This window comes from Schistocerca cancellata, chromosome 4, assembly GCF_023864275.1.
Source record: "Schistocerca cancellata isolate TAMUIC-IGC-003103 chromosome 4, iqSchCanc2.1, whole genome shotgun sequence".
NCBI classification, from domain to species: Eukaryota; Metazoa; Arthropoda; class Insecta; order Orthoptera; family Acrididae; genus Schistocerca; species Schistocerca cancellata.
In genome coordinates, this window is record NC_064629.1 from 893,510,394 (window position 1) to 893,523,394 (window position 13,001).

Here is a 13,001-nt window from a genome sequence, read left to right on the forward strand (position 1 = left end):
GATGCTGACTCAGTTTTTCAGGTTAGCAAATGGGAAGTTGCAGTACGGAAAATGGTCCAGAGATCACCTATCACCTGTGCTTGTGTGTGTGTGTGTGTGTGTGTGTGTGTGTGTGTGTGTGTGTGTGTGTAGTGAGTGAAGTGTTATGAAACAATGTGTGTATAGTGTGTGCAGTGACTGATACTGAGATATGAGCGAACAGTGTGGCATTACATTATTTAATAAGTTATTTGCAAAAAAGTATTTTATACCAGGAGCAAATCTAACTAGAAGTCTGTAAATATATATGTATACGAATTAGCTTATTTTAAATTGATCTAAACTTGTAAATACTTTGTCATGCCCTATATCCTTGTGAAAAGAGATCTACGGATGAACAAAAATACTACTACTACTACTACTAATTCGTGCGTTGGTTCAAATTTGCACAGTATCATTTTTTCTCGTTCAATTTGAAATACCTACATCTTGTATTTATAAAGCTCGTCATCATTTTTTATGAATAATGCATGTCTTGTTTCTAATTACACATTGGACGCGAAATTTCTGTTTCCATTTCAAATACAAATTCTTAATTATCGATATTTCATGAAAGACTGTTCATAAAATTTGATTAAATTAAGAAAACATAACAATTTAATTTTTAAGGCAGAAATGAAAAACCAAATCCTCTTTATTTGGACTCTGTTCATCGTTTTATACCACAGAGCTAGATAAGTATTGGAGAAACATGAAAAACAATCATTTTCACAGCATCGAGCACATCATAAAAATGCTGTATTTTTACATTTCCTACTGTACCATTACAATATGAACTCAACAGAACTTATCTGGAGCCAAGCTGCGGGATTTGGCCCGAGAAGTAACAAGACTGTTAAGCTGTCAGACGTACTGGAACTAACGCACGCAACTTTTTCACACGTCATTGCCGAACGCTGGCAGGATATAGAATGGCTCGTCATAAAAGGAGAAAATGCTGCCCCTGGCTGGCTTCATGGAGTTTTTTGTCGATGGGCTCGTTATCAACGTAACATGTGACACTTCCAGCACTGAAATGTATTTCGATTCGGTTAAGGAAGGAGGTAAGAGATTACCGGACGACTGACCGTAAGTAAAACCTTCAGTGGCTTCAATATTTAACTATACGGTGAAATCCTTCAATACTCTCTTACGCTACACACAGCTTATGTAGAAAAATTACCCTGTAGTTAAGTCAAGAATGTTCATTTTTGTTTCTAATTACAATACGCAGGGAGATTCCCTGTCTCCGCTACTTTTTAATTTAGTCCTAGAATATATTGTACGAATGGCAGCAGATAATTCAGAGAGTGTGGAGTTAAATGGAAATATTAAGATATTAGGGTATGCAGATGATCTAAACATCATTAGCGATAAGAAAGAATCTGTAACAGCAAATGCGAATGCGTTAATCAAGGCTAGTGAAGATGTAGGTCTAAGGATAAGTGAAGACAAAACTAAATACCTGGTTACTACTAGAATGCCAACAGCAGTAGATCAGGAAATGTTAAGAGTTGGAGACATGCAGTTTGAAAAAGTGAACACATTTAAGTATCTAGGCGTGGACATCACTTCGAGAAATGAGATTGAATCCGAACTGAAGAAGAGATTACTGGCGGGAAATGCGTGCTACTTCTCACTGAATAGATTACTTTCATCACGGATATTGTCAAGGAATTTAAAGATTAGAATATACAAAACAATTATTCTACCAGTTATGCTGTATGGGTGTGAGACTGTCTCTCACTGTGCAGAATGAAAAGCCGTTTCGAGTATTTCAAAACAAAATTTTGAGGAAAATTTTCGGAGCAAAAAGGGATGAAATTAGCGGAGAGTGGCGAAAACTGCATAACGAAGTGGTTCACGAACTCTATTCAAGCCCTGACATAATCAGTATTACTAAATCACGTAAGCTGCGATGGGCGGGTCACGTAGCTCGAATGGATGAGGGCAGGGCAGCGCGCAGAGTACTGGTAGGGCACCTAGAGGGAAAACGTCCTGTGGGGAGACCGAGGCGTAGATGGGAGGACAATGTGAAGGCTGATTTGAGGAGCCTAGGTATTGAAGGTGAATGGAAGGAAATAGCCCAAGACAGGGACAAATGGCGAAAATACGTTGCTGCGGTAATGGACTCTTGAGTCCGGTATGACCAGTGAGTAAGTAAGTAATTACAATAGTACGTTAGCTAAAAACGATAACGTGTTGCGGTTTTCGTCTAGTCGTCTAAGGAGCGTATTGTGGGAGATTTGCAGCGTATTATTTCATTCTGATTAAAAATTAAATGACATTCGAAGCTGTATTGCTCCTCTGCTAGTCTCTTTTTACGTGTGAACTGCAGCTGGCCACGTCACTGCAGGCTAGCTATACCAGCTGACCGGCCAGTGCTGTCCAAGTTAAATGCGCCGGTAAAGCTGTTGTCCCGTATTGTCGCTAAGTCGGCGTGCGCGTAACGCACAGCACAAAACGTACCCTTATTGTCGTACTTGACAGTACTCGAGACAGCTTGGCTGCAGTCCCACGCGAAACGGAAATCCGATGAGGTTCCGGCAAACGCGGAAGAATACATAGCGCAATGTTTACAACTGGTTTATTCTTATGATGAACGGATTTTTTTTAAAAAATATAGTACGCAGTGGCGGCTGGTGTGTAATAGCGCAAGAGCACCTGAACACCCTAACTTTTGACACCTTGCGGATTTATCGGTTATTTTTCTTTGGATACTGTAAACGGTAAAAAAAAAAAAAAATGAGCGTTTGGCGTCATTCGCCGGGAGGCCCCTTGCGGGTCAGCTCCGGCAGCCTTGGTACAGGTCTCATTACATTCGACGCCACATTGGGCGACCTGCGCGCCGGATGGGGATGAAATAATGATGAAAACAACAAAACACCCAGTTCTGAGCGGAAAAAAATCCCCTAACCAGCCGGGAATCGAACCCGGGCCCCTTAGGACGGCAGTCCATCTCGCTGACCACTCAGCTATCTTTTTCTTATAGAAATATTTATTAAAAAACAATGTTACACATTCCAAATACATATTAAGTACATATACTAACAATTTTTACATGTTATACATGAAGTGATTTAAACAAAAACAGTTTGATCATTGCAATCATGCTGCTGTTAAAGAAATACAACAGAAGATTGTGTTACTGACTAAATTACCAGAAGGAATTAAGTTACACATCAAGAAAAGTTTTTTTAAAGACATTCAAACTTCAACATGAAGAAATAAAATTTTCACTTTGAATTACATGTGCTCCAATCATTACAGAAACATAAACAGTTCATTATGAGGGATATCAACAAGTTGGTGGGATAATTTTAAATATATTAATGTACACAAGGAAATCGTCTCTTTGAGAGACAGGTTAAGGGTAGAAACTGATATTTGACCTTCTCAGCTTAGACTAGCTATGAGCATTTCACACAAATGTATGGAAGTCACTAAATACAGAATATGGAAGATTTATGCCCATCACACATAAAACTAATTTAATAATCATATTAGATTATTTCTGAAATACTTGAGAATGGCGGAAAGGAGATATTACAAAGTTGACTAGCCTTCCGACTACACTTTCTGGACATTAATTGAATGTTAAGTATCTGACGTGATCAGACCTATATAATAAGTTTTCACTGCAAAACTGGATTACACATCACATTGCAGAAATGAACAGGGCAATGAGCCAGTCTTTGAATATTACATTATATCAGATAGAATCTTATGGTTTTAAACAATCGATAAGGACATTTACATAAAAAGTGTCAATTTCCAGATTTCTAATATAAACCAATAATGCAGCTTTAATGTTTTGTGTTTTGACACTATTAGACACACAATCTGACTGTCACATAAGTTCTGTACATTAGCTTATAAAATTTCAAAAACTACTCTCTGTAGTAGAAAAAGCACACCTAAAAATATACAGTAAAATTTTAAATATCATGAAGGAAACTACGATACATCACTGTCAACACAGTCTTATTTTTTATATTAACCAATGCTCATTCTTGCAAATACAATTTTTAACATATTACCGAATTTTTTCTTGTGATTCGAATACCTTCTAATTTTGTGAAATTCAAACAGCATGTGTACCTTGAACTCAATGGTGCTGTCGGATCCTAATTTTTTAAGAACGTCGTTAACAAAATTTCCCAGCAACTAGTAGTACACAGCTTTATTTTTTGGGAAATAGCGTACTTCAGGCTTTTGTATCAATGACAGCGATATATACTCAGGGGATGTCCTTGTAATCAGAGCTATTTGCTACCGGATCCACTTCCAACTATTCATGTGACCACTGTAAGTACATTTATGAATTATTGTGTCAACTAGACGGCATTGTTAACATAAATTTGTTTCACAGAGTCCGATTGCGTGCAGTATTTCATTGGTGCTAACTATGTTATTACTGTCTTGTACCATGACGTTTTTATATTAGACGTGAGCACATTGGAACTAATGTTTTTCCAAATCTCAGTCCACTCAATGTTTGCAAACTGTCGTTCTATTTTGACCCTTCCTTCGCTTTTCTTTCGTTCCCGCATTATGGCTCTTAATGTTAAGTGTTATGACTGCCTGAGTTCGACACTTACATAACTAAACTCAACATAGAAAATCTTCACATGCTGTAAACGACTTTTGATATTCTGCACGTCTATCGGGGGAAGCAGGCTTCGAGGTTTAATGAACTCGAAAAGTTGGCTGGTTATGCTTTCTCGCGAGTCTCTTATTAAATTAACTTGCCTTTTGATAAAAAAGTGCAGAGGCTTTATCCGTTATATCAGTTTACCCTAGTCCACCATTTTTAGGATCTAAAGTGGCTACTTTAGTAGGTACTCTGAACTCTTCACTCTCCACAAAAAGTTGGTGATTTTGGACGTTATTCTCCTCGCTATCATACTCGGTACTGGAAACAGCTGGGCAGTATAATAAGCTTTAGCAAGGATGCATGAGTTGATATACTTTGTTCTTCGAACTTGGTTCATATATCGAATTAAATTCTGTATAATGGCTCCTTGCACTTTATCTGCTGCAACTTTCCAATTTAAAGCCGTCATTTTCATGGGGCATGCTGTCAGGATGATCCCAAGTGTTATATGTTGTCGGACTAATTTTGCCCACTCGACACTGATATTATCAAAACCTCTGAGATTTAACATCTTACTTTTTTTCGTTTGCATTGGCTCCAGATGCTCTACAGTACGATTCAATCACTGTTGCTAGCGTGGTTACCTCTCCATTATTCCTTATAATGTCCCCTACATCGTCAGCATAGGCTATTGTAACTGTTTTATTTCCTGATAATGTTAAGCCTTTTAATCTAGCATGGACATGTCGGAGGAAAGGTTCCAGCAAAATGACGAAGAGCGACATGGACAGAGGACTTCCTTGAGGAACACCTCATCACCGCTATTTTAGCATTTATTCCATTTGCTATGTTCTTAATCAACTGTATGACCCAATCGTTGAAACCTATTTTCTTCAATGTCTGTAGAAGATATTCATGATTTACTACATTGAACGCTTTATAAAAATAAAAAAAAATGAAGCACACTTTATGTTTGTGACAGAAGTTATTGCAATGATGTCCCTGAATTCCGCTAGATTTTGAAAAATGGTTCTGCCTTGCGCGCAGTTCTGATGTTCACTAATAATTTTATCTGTAAGGCATGAAATTCTCTTGTTTTCTAATCTAGCTATTAATTTATAATCAGAATTCAGTAGTGAAATTGGATGAAAATTATTTAAATCTCTGTTTCCATTATTTTTTGGCACCAGAACAATTTTACTCTCCTTAAACTCAGCCGGAATCATTTCACCCTGAATAACCTCATTTACAATGTCCGTGATTTTCGCACCTGCTATTGGACAGTAACGGATATAAAACTCTGCTAGCAGACCACCCAGTCCTGGGGATTTTCTTGGTGGTGAGGCGCACAGTCTCGTACACGTCCTCTTCACTGACAACCTCGAGAAAATTTTCGTTGTCATCTTCTGTCAGCTGTGGGGCTAGGACGTCAAGGAATTCTTCCAAGGAAGCATCACTACTTGGTGTATTTCAATGCTGAATAAAACAACCCCTGTTTCAGAAAAAAATGTGTTGCATTACTTATTGAACTGCCCTCGTATAACCCATTACCAGCGGTGTGGAAGTCGTAGGATACTCTTAGCACTGCCAGTTGTGTTGACAGTTCGAGCGGCGCGGTCTATTGCCCAACAAATTTGTAACACTTCTGAACGGAATGCTGTGAAGTGTTTCCTTCAGTTTAGAAATCGAGTTGAACTTACGAGGGCTTAAGTCAGGGGAGTACAGTAGGTGGTATAGCACTTACCAGCCACATCAGTCAAACAAATCAGTAACAGCTTGCACTGTACGTGCTTGAGCATTGTCCTGCAAAATAATGGTCAGGTCCTGCAGAAAGTGTCATCACTTCTGTCTCTAGGCTGGTCGTAGGTTGTGTTCCAAAAATGAACAGCATAGAGACAGAAGTGATGACACTTTCTGCAGGACCTGACCATTATTTTGCAGGACAATGCTCAAGCACGTGCAGTAGAAACTGTTACTGATTTGTTTGACTGATGGGGCAACTAATTGCTATACCACTTATTGCACTCCCCTGACTTAAGCCCTCGTGAGTTGAACTCGATCTCTAAACTGAAGGGAACACTTCATGGCATTCGCTTCAGAAGTGCTAAAAATTTGTCGGGCAATAGACCGCGCCACTCGAACTGTCAACACAATTGGCACTGCTAAGAGTATCCTACGACTTTCACATCGCTGTCAACGGGTTATACACAATGCTGGTGACGACTTTGAAGGTCAGTAAAACTTTGAAACACGTATCTATTTTGTACGAGCTGTAAATAAATAGTTGCCACTCTTAAAAGTTCCAACCCTCGTAACATCCAACAGAGTAAAACTACGAACTATAAAAACTTTGCTAAAATCACCTGATAGACAACCTGATAAGATATTACCGCATCTCTTTCTTCTGATATATCGAAAACAAATACTGTCCAGGAGTTGACTTCGAGCATATGTGGTGATCCTATTAAATATACACGTCTTGGTCCATTGGAGCATTCGCCTGCACAGACCTGTGTAAAGTTTTGAAGCTCATGCTGTAGATGGAACATATCCCAGAGACTATCAATCACAAGAGTGGGTTCCTGTGTTGTTCTTTCATAAGCAGTTGGATACACTGTTTTTTGTTGTGACTCATCCAAGCAGTGTATGACTAGAGCTTAGTACACCGACGAATCTTATACAACTGTATGTCCTGTGTGTTAATTAGAGTGCTATCTACCTGCAATCGTTAACAGCAAGCCTCTCCAGTCAGCAGAGGACTTTCAGTGCAAGTGTGATGAAATATGTCCACCAAACCGAAGGAAAACCTATTTTGGAACCCTCCTCTAGCAAACAAAGGTATAAGCAAAGTACTCCATTCCACTGCCACATCTTGAGCATAAATTGATTCTTCAGTTTCATAACTGCAGTGATTCTAAGTTAGTGACAGGGGTTTGTTAGGTACTGTAATCCCTATGTATACATTTGCTTGACAGATGTTGTATGTGTGGAAGAGACTGTGTTCTGTTCCAGAGTTAGTGCTGCATGGCATGTTATTTCACATGTCAAACACCTCTGCTATCCATCTGTTTATTTCCTCATAAGATGTCATAATTTCATACATTTTTCATTGCTGACGCTCATTCTGTAGGACTGATGCCAACATAGCATAATTTCTGAACCGTAATCAGACGTGAATAGTCAGCGATTTGTTGCTAAGAGGTCAAGTGTTTTTTTGCAGCCATGTACACTTCGAAATAATGCTGACCAAATAGGGAGAATCTTGGCGGACATAGGGATTAGTGATCACAAGGTTGTTGTAGCGAGAGTGAATAATGTAATACTCAAACACATAAAAAATAAACGCAAAATACATCTATTTTTTAAAAAAAAAGATAAAAATTCGATTGAGGCCTTTCTAAGAGACAGTGTCCACCCCTTCCAATCTGAATATTTAAGCATAGACCAGATGTGGTTTAGATTCAAAGAAATAGTATTGATGGCTATTGAGAGACATATACAAAATAAACTAATGAAAAATGGTACTGATCCCCTGTTGTACACAAAACAGGTCAAGCGCTGTTGCAGAAGCAATGAGAAAAGCATGCCACATTTAAATGAATGCAAAATCCTCAAGATTGGTGAAGTAAAAGTGGCCCAGAGTACAGAGTTCCAGGGCACAAAGAAACACAGCAGAAGAAAGGAAATACTGTACTAACCTGACTATAGCAGATGGTGGAAGTGACCACCATTCATCTCTTGGCACTTTTGGGCCCTGATCAGCGAGTTGCTGAAGGCAGATCGAAGCTGGACTGCTGGAAGTACTGCAGTTTCATCTGAAATGTTCTACTGCAGTTCTTGAAGACTATGAGGGTTACTGCGATAGACTTTAGGGCTCCCCACACAAAGTAGTCACACGCAGAGAGACCAGATGACATGGGCGGCCAGCTAGGGCCGTGACCAGACTGCCCTCTGCTAACAACACTGTCAAGCATGAAGATTGTGTAAATTTGCTCCAAGATTCGGCCAGCTGTATGGGCTGTTGCTCCATTCTGCTGAAAGTAATTGTAAGTCTTTTTCTCCTCCGTTAATGCTGCCACAAATTGTTTCAAACTGTTAGCAATGTAACGCACTGAAGTCAGCACCTGACAAAAGAAGATGGGACCAATAACATGGCATGCAGACACTGCACATCAAACCCCAACCTTCTGATCATATAATGGGTTTTCGTGGAAGTTAAACGGATTCTACGCTACCAAAAACATGTGATTCTGTGAGTTGACATAACCACTCAGGTGAAACCAGACTTCATCAGATATAAAGAACAGATCCTGGTCCAAGCCATTCATTGTTATCTCAGTGAAAAGTCTCTCACAAAACTGAAGGCGCTCAGGAGCATCTGCTGGTTTTAATGCTTGAACAACAGACACTCGGTAGGGATGCATGTGCAGCCCCAGATGGAGTATTCGTTCACATGATCGACATGATACGCTGGTCTCTTGCGACAAGCGTCAAGTTGATTTGGTGGGACTCTGAAGCATTTTCTGGTCAACTGTAGCCAAATTTTCTGGCGTGCGGGCACGATTAGGAATGTTTTTTGAGTTGTTCAAAACAGATCCTGCCTGACTCGATTTTCGGACCAAGTGTTCAAAAAATTGCTCTGAGCATCTGTCGGCACCTGAGGGTTTCAATTAATTATCATTTATTCTAGAGAAGTTGCACGATCATCAATGGTATCTGTTCTTTCGAGAACAGTTACTCTCTTCATATATAGTTAAAGGCTACCCAGCCATTGACCTTCATCTGTGCGAATGGGCACAGGTTGGCCGAACTCTTACGGGAATCGTATCCTTAGTGTGCGCGGGTAATGAGTGGATGGGCAAAATATCTATTAGGAACGTTACATATGTAGATTGTGGACAGTTGGGAATGTGGGTCTCACGGGAAGCGTGCAAGGGATAAGTCCCTGCAGTCATGCTATTCATCTGTGTCCTTGGTGGCTCAGATGGGCGTACTCGCTTCGGCGGTACATATACTAAAATTGGAACGATACAGAGAAGATTAGCATGGCCCCTGCTCAAGGATGACGCGCAAAATCGTGAAGCGTTCCACATTTTAAGCCGGCACGGTAACTCAGCGTGTTCGGTCAGAGAGCCGGTTGGCCTCTGTAATAAAAAACTGAGTTGAAGGATCAACAAACGAACTTGAACGGATGTCATGAAACGTCCGCAATGACCAAACACAACGATCGAAAAAAAAAAAAAAGATGGATAGAGCGTCTGCCATGTAAGCAGGAGATACCGGGTTCGAGTCCTGGTCGGGGCACACATTTTCACCTGTCCCCATCGAGGTATATGAACACCTGTCGGCAGCTGAGGGTTTCAATTAATTATCAATTACTCTTAGATTGTTTGTAGACAATGCTGTCATTTACCGCCTTATAAAGTTATCAGATGATCAAACCAAATTACAAAACGATTTACACAAGATATCTGTATGGTGCTGAGCCGTGCGCGACTCGCGGTCATGCCGTTTATTGCTCGTCATCTTGTTTTTATTGTTCTGTCGCCACTTTCTTATTCAGTTTTTTTGACGTCACTAAGTTGCTGGTTTGCTTGCCCGTGAGTGGCAGCAGCAGCGCTTATCGATAACTGCACTGTCGTACTATCTCTGTCGGGAGTTCAGTCGGGAACTGAGCGCCAGTGAGGCGCGGACAGCCAGTACTTGCCGACCACTGGCCACACGCATGAACTGTCCGACGGGAGATTGGAGCGGTAACGACCGCTGGTTGGTCGTTCAGTTGGTCGTTCGGTTGGTCGTCTCACTGAGCGACGTTTATTTGGTCTTTTGACCGTTTCTGGGCCTCGTTAGTTGGTCACCTTGCCAGACGTGGGTCGGTTCCTTCCTCGTGCAGAGATGTCGTCGCCGATGGGCAAGAGTTACCTCTGCATGGGTGGGTCCGAGCCAGTGTGCCCGGGTCGCCATGTCTCCGAGTTCCGAACGGACATCGAGTTGAGTCGGGTTGGAGCTACAGTAAGCTCCGGACAGCCAAGACTCGCCCGACCGTTGCCGACACTCATAACTTGAGTGGGGACGACCTTAGTTGGTCGTTCGGTCGGTCGTCTCATCGGACGACGTGTATCTGATCGCCAACCGCTTATGGAAACTCTGTGTGTGTTTGTGTGTGTGTGTGTGTGTGTGTGTGTGTGTGTGTGACTAGTCATTTCTCCTTGTCGTTCCACAGTGGCCGGCTGGAGTGGCCGAGAGGTTAAAGGCGCTACAGTCTGGAACCGCACGACCGCTACGGTCGCAGGTTCGAATCCTGCCTCGGGCATGGATGTGTGTGATGTCCTTAGGTTAGTTAGGTTTAAGTAGTTCTAAGTTCTAGGGGACTTATGACCACAGCAGTTGAGTCCCATAGTGCTCAGAGCCATTTTGAGCCGTTCCACAGTGATTGGTTTTAGGATTGTCAGAGTTCTTGGTGCAAGTGTTTACATGGAACTGTGTGTAGCTTCTGTGATTTCCGCTGAGCAGATGAATGCTGTCTGCATACTGGAGAAGCCAGTCGGTCTGTTGCTACAGAACAGCGAGGAAATCTCCATGGCATGAGGTCAGGCCGGGGCCGTTGGCAGCGTGCACGTGCGGTCGGAGTTGTGGGGCATTAACTGTGGGAGCTGCGAAGTCCGTCGCCCACCAAACCTGGATACTGGAGTTGAGTAATCAGTAACCTCTTATGAAACCACAACTGCTGTCACATCTCTTCGTTCATTGCCGGGTGCTGCTTCCTGGGCTGTTACCGCAAGCAGTAGTTCGACAGCTTTGGTGTTTTTCATTTTTTGTCTTTGAGTGGTTATTGTGCCTCGACTGTGTTTAGACGTCAATTGTCAAGACATAGTGCTGCTGGGATCTCCTCCTCGCTGATATTTTCGATTGTCGTGCCGTTGGTCGGGTGGAAGGGAATTGGTTAGGTTGTTGGTTGGATCGTCAGCTGTCCATAGGTCGCGCTGCCACCCGATTATTTAGTGTTACGCTTGGTTGCCTGTCTCACCTAAACTGTTGTTAGAGATTCCTCCCCAGGCCAACCCTTGGAACACTTCTGAGCACCATTGCTCTGTTGTTTGGGATTGTGATTTTCTTTAGTCTCAAGTATTGTGCGAGGCCTTCAGCTGTGTATCAGTTTAGTTTGTTTTAGTGATCAGTCTATGGCCTACATCCGAACCTATATTTTACGATACGGCCTTCAGCCGTCTGAAGTAAAAAAAAATCATTTGAATTTTCTCTTCTATCTTAATTTTGTTACCCAAGCCTTAAGCCTTGAGTTCTTCCATGTTCAGTATATGGCCTTCAGCTGAACCTTATGTGAAATATTTTAAGATAAGGCCTTCAGCCTACTTAAATTAAAATTTGAAAGGACTTTGTCTAAAACTTTTAAATTTTCTTACCAGAGCCCTTGTTATCCAGGCCTTAAGCTCTCAGATCTTCTATTTTGTAACTAAGGCCTGCAGATGTGTGTATTCCTTAATGCAAATTTAATAACTTGTGTTCTAGCCTTCAGCCGTATTGTGTCTGAATTCTTTTAAGCGCATGTGTGATTAAGTGCTTTTAGCAAATAAAGTTTGTATGTTTGTGCAGCTAGCAGCAACTGATTTGGGCCCTTACCACAACCTGATCCGCTCTGTCCTGCGAAACCAGATTTCAGGTGCGAAAAATGGCAATTGACTCTAAACAAGGAAAAGTGTGGAGTCATCGACATGAGTATCAAAAGAACTCCGATAAATTTCGGTTACAGGGCAAATCACAGAACTCTGAAGGCTGTCAGTTCAGTTAAATATTTAGGGACTGCAGTTAAGTTGGAACGATCACATAAACAATATTGTGAGTAAAGCAAATCAAAGACTACGATTTATTGAGAATTCAACAGGTCTACTAAAGAGACTGCCTACAATACGCTTGTACGTCCTCTGGTGGAGTATTCCTGTGCAGTTTGGGATCCGCATAAAATAGGTTCGACAGGGGACATCGAAATAGTTCAAAGAAAGGCAATACGTTTTATACGATCGCGAAATATGAGAGAGAGAGAGAAAGCGGCACGAATATGGTAAGTGACTTGGGGTGGCAATCATTAAAACAAAGGCGTTTTTCGTTGCAGCAGGATCTTCTCATGAAATATGAATCACCAACTTTCTCCTCAGAGTGTGAAAATGTTTTGTCGGCGCGCATCAACATATGAGAGGAATGACCATCATAATAAAATAACAGAAATCGGAGCTCACACATAAAAACTTAAGTGTAACTTTTCCCCTCACGCTGTTCGATAGTGGAACGGTAGAGAAATAGCTTCAAGGCGATTCGATGAAACCTCTGCCAGGCATTTAATTGTGAATTACAGAGTAATCATGTGATGCAG

At 41.3% G+C, this 13,001-nt stretch overlaps 1 non-coding gene across 1 annotated transcript; it reads left to right on the plus strand.

The window, feature by feature from the left end:
- The first annotated feature begins 9,605 nt into the window (after positions 1-9,605).
- LOC126186557 (U6 spliceosomal RNA) lies at positions 9,606-9,712 on the plus strand. The gene has a single exon (XR_007537629.1). It is a non-coding gene; the product is annotated as a U6 spliceosomal RNA (small nuclear RNA).
- Positions 9,713-13,001: the final 3,289 nt, after the last annotated feature.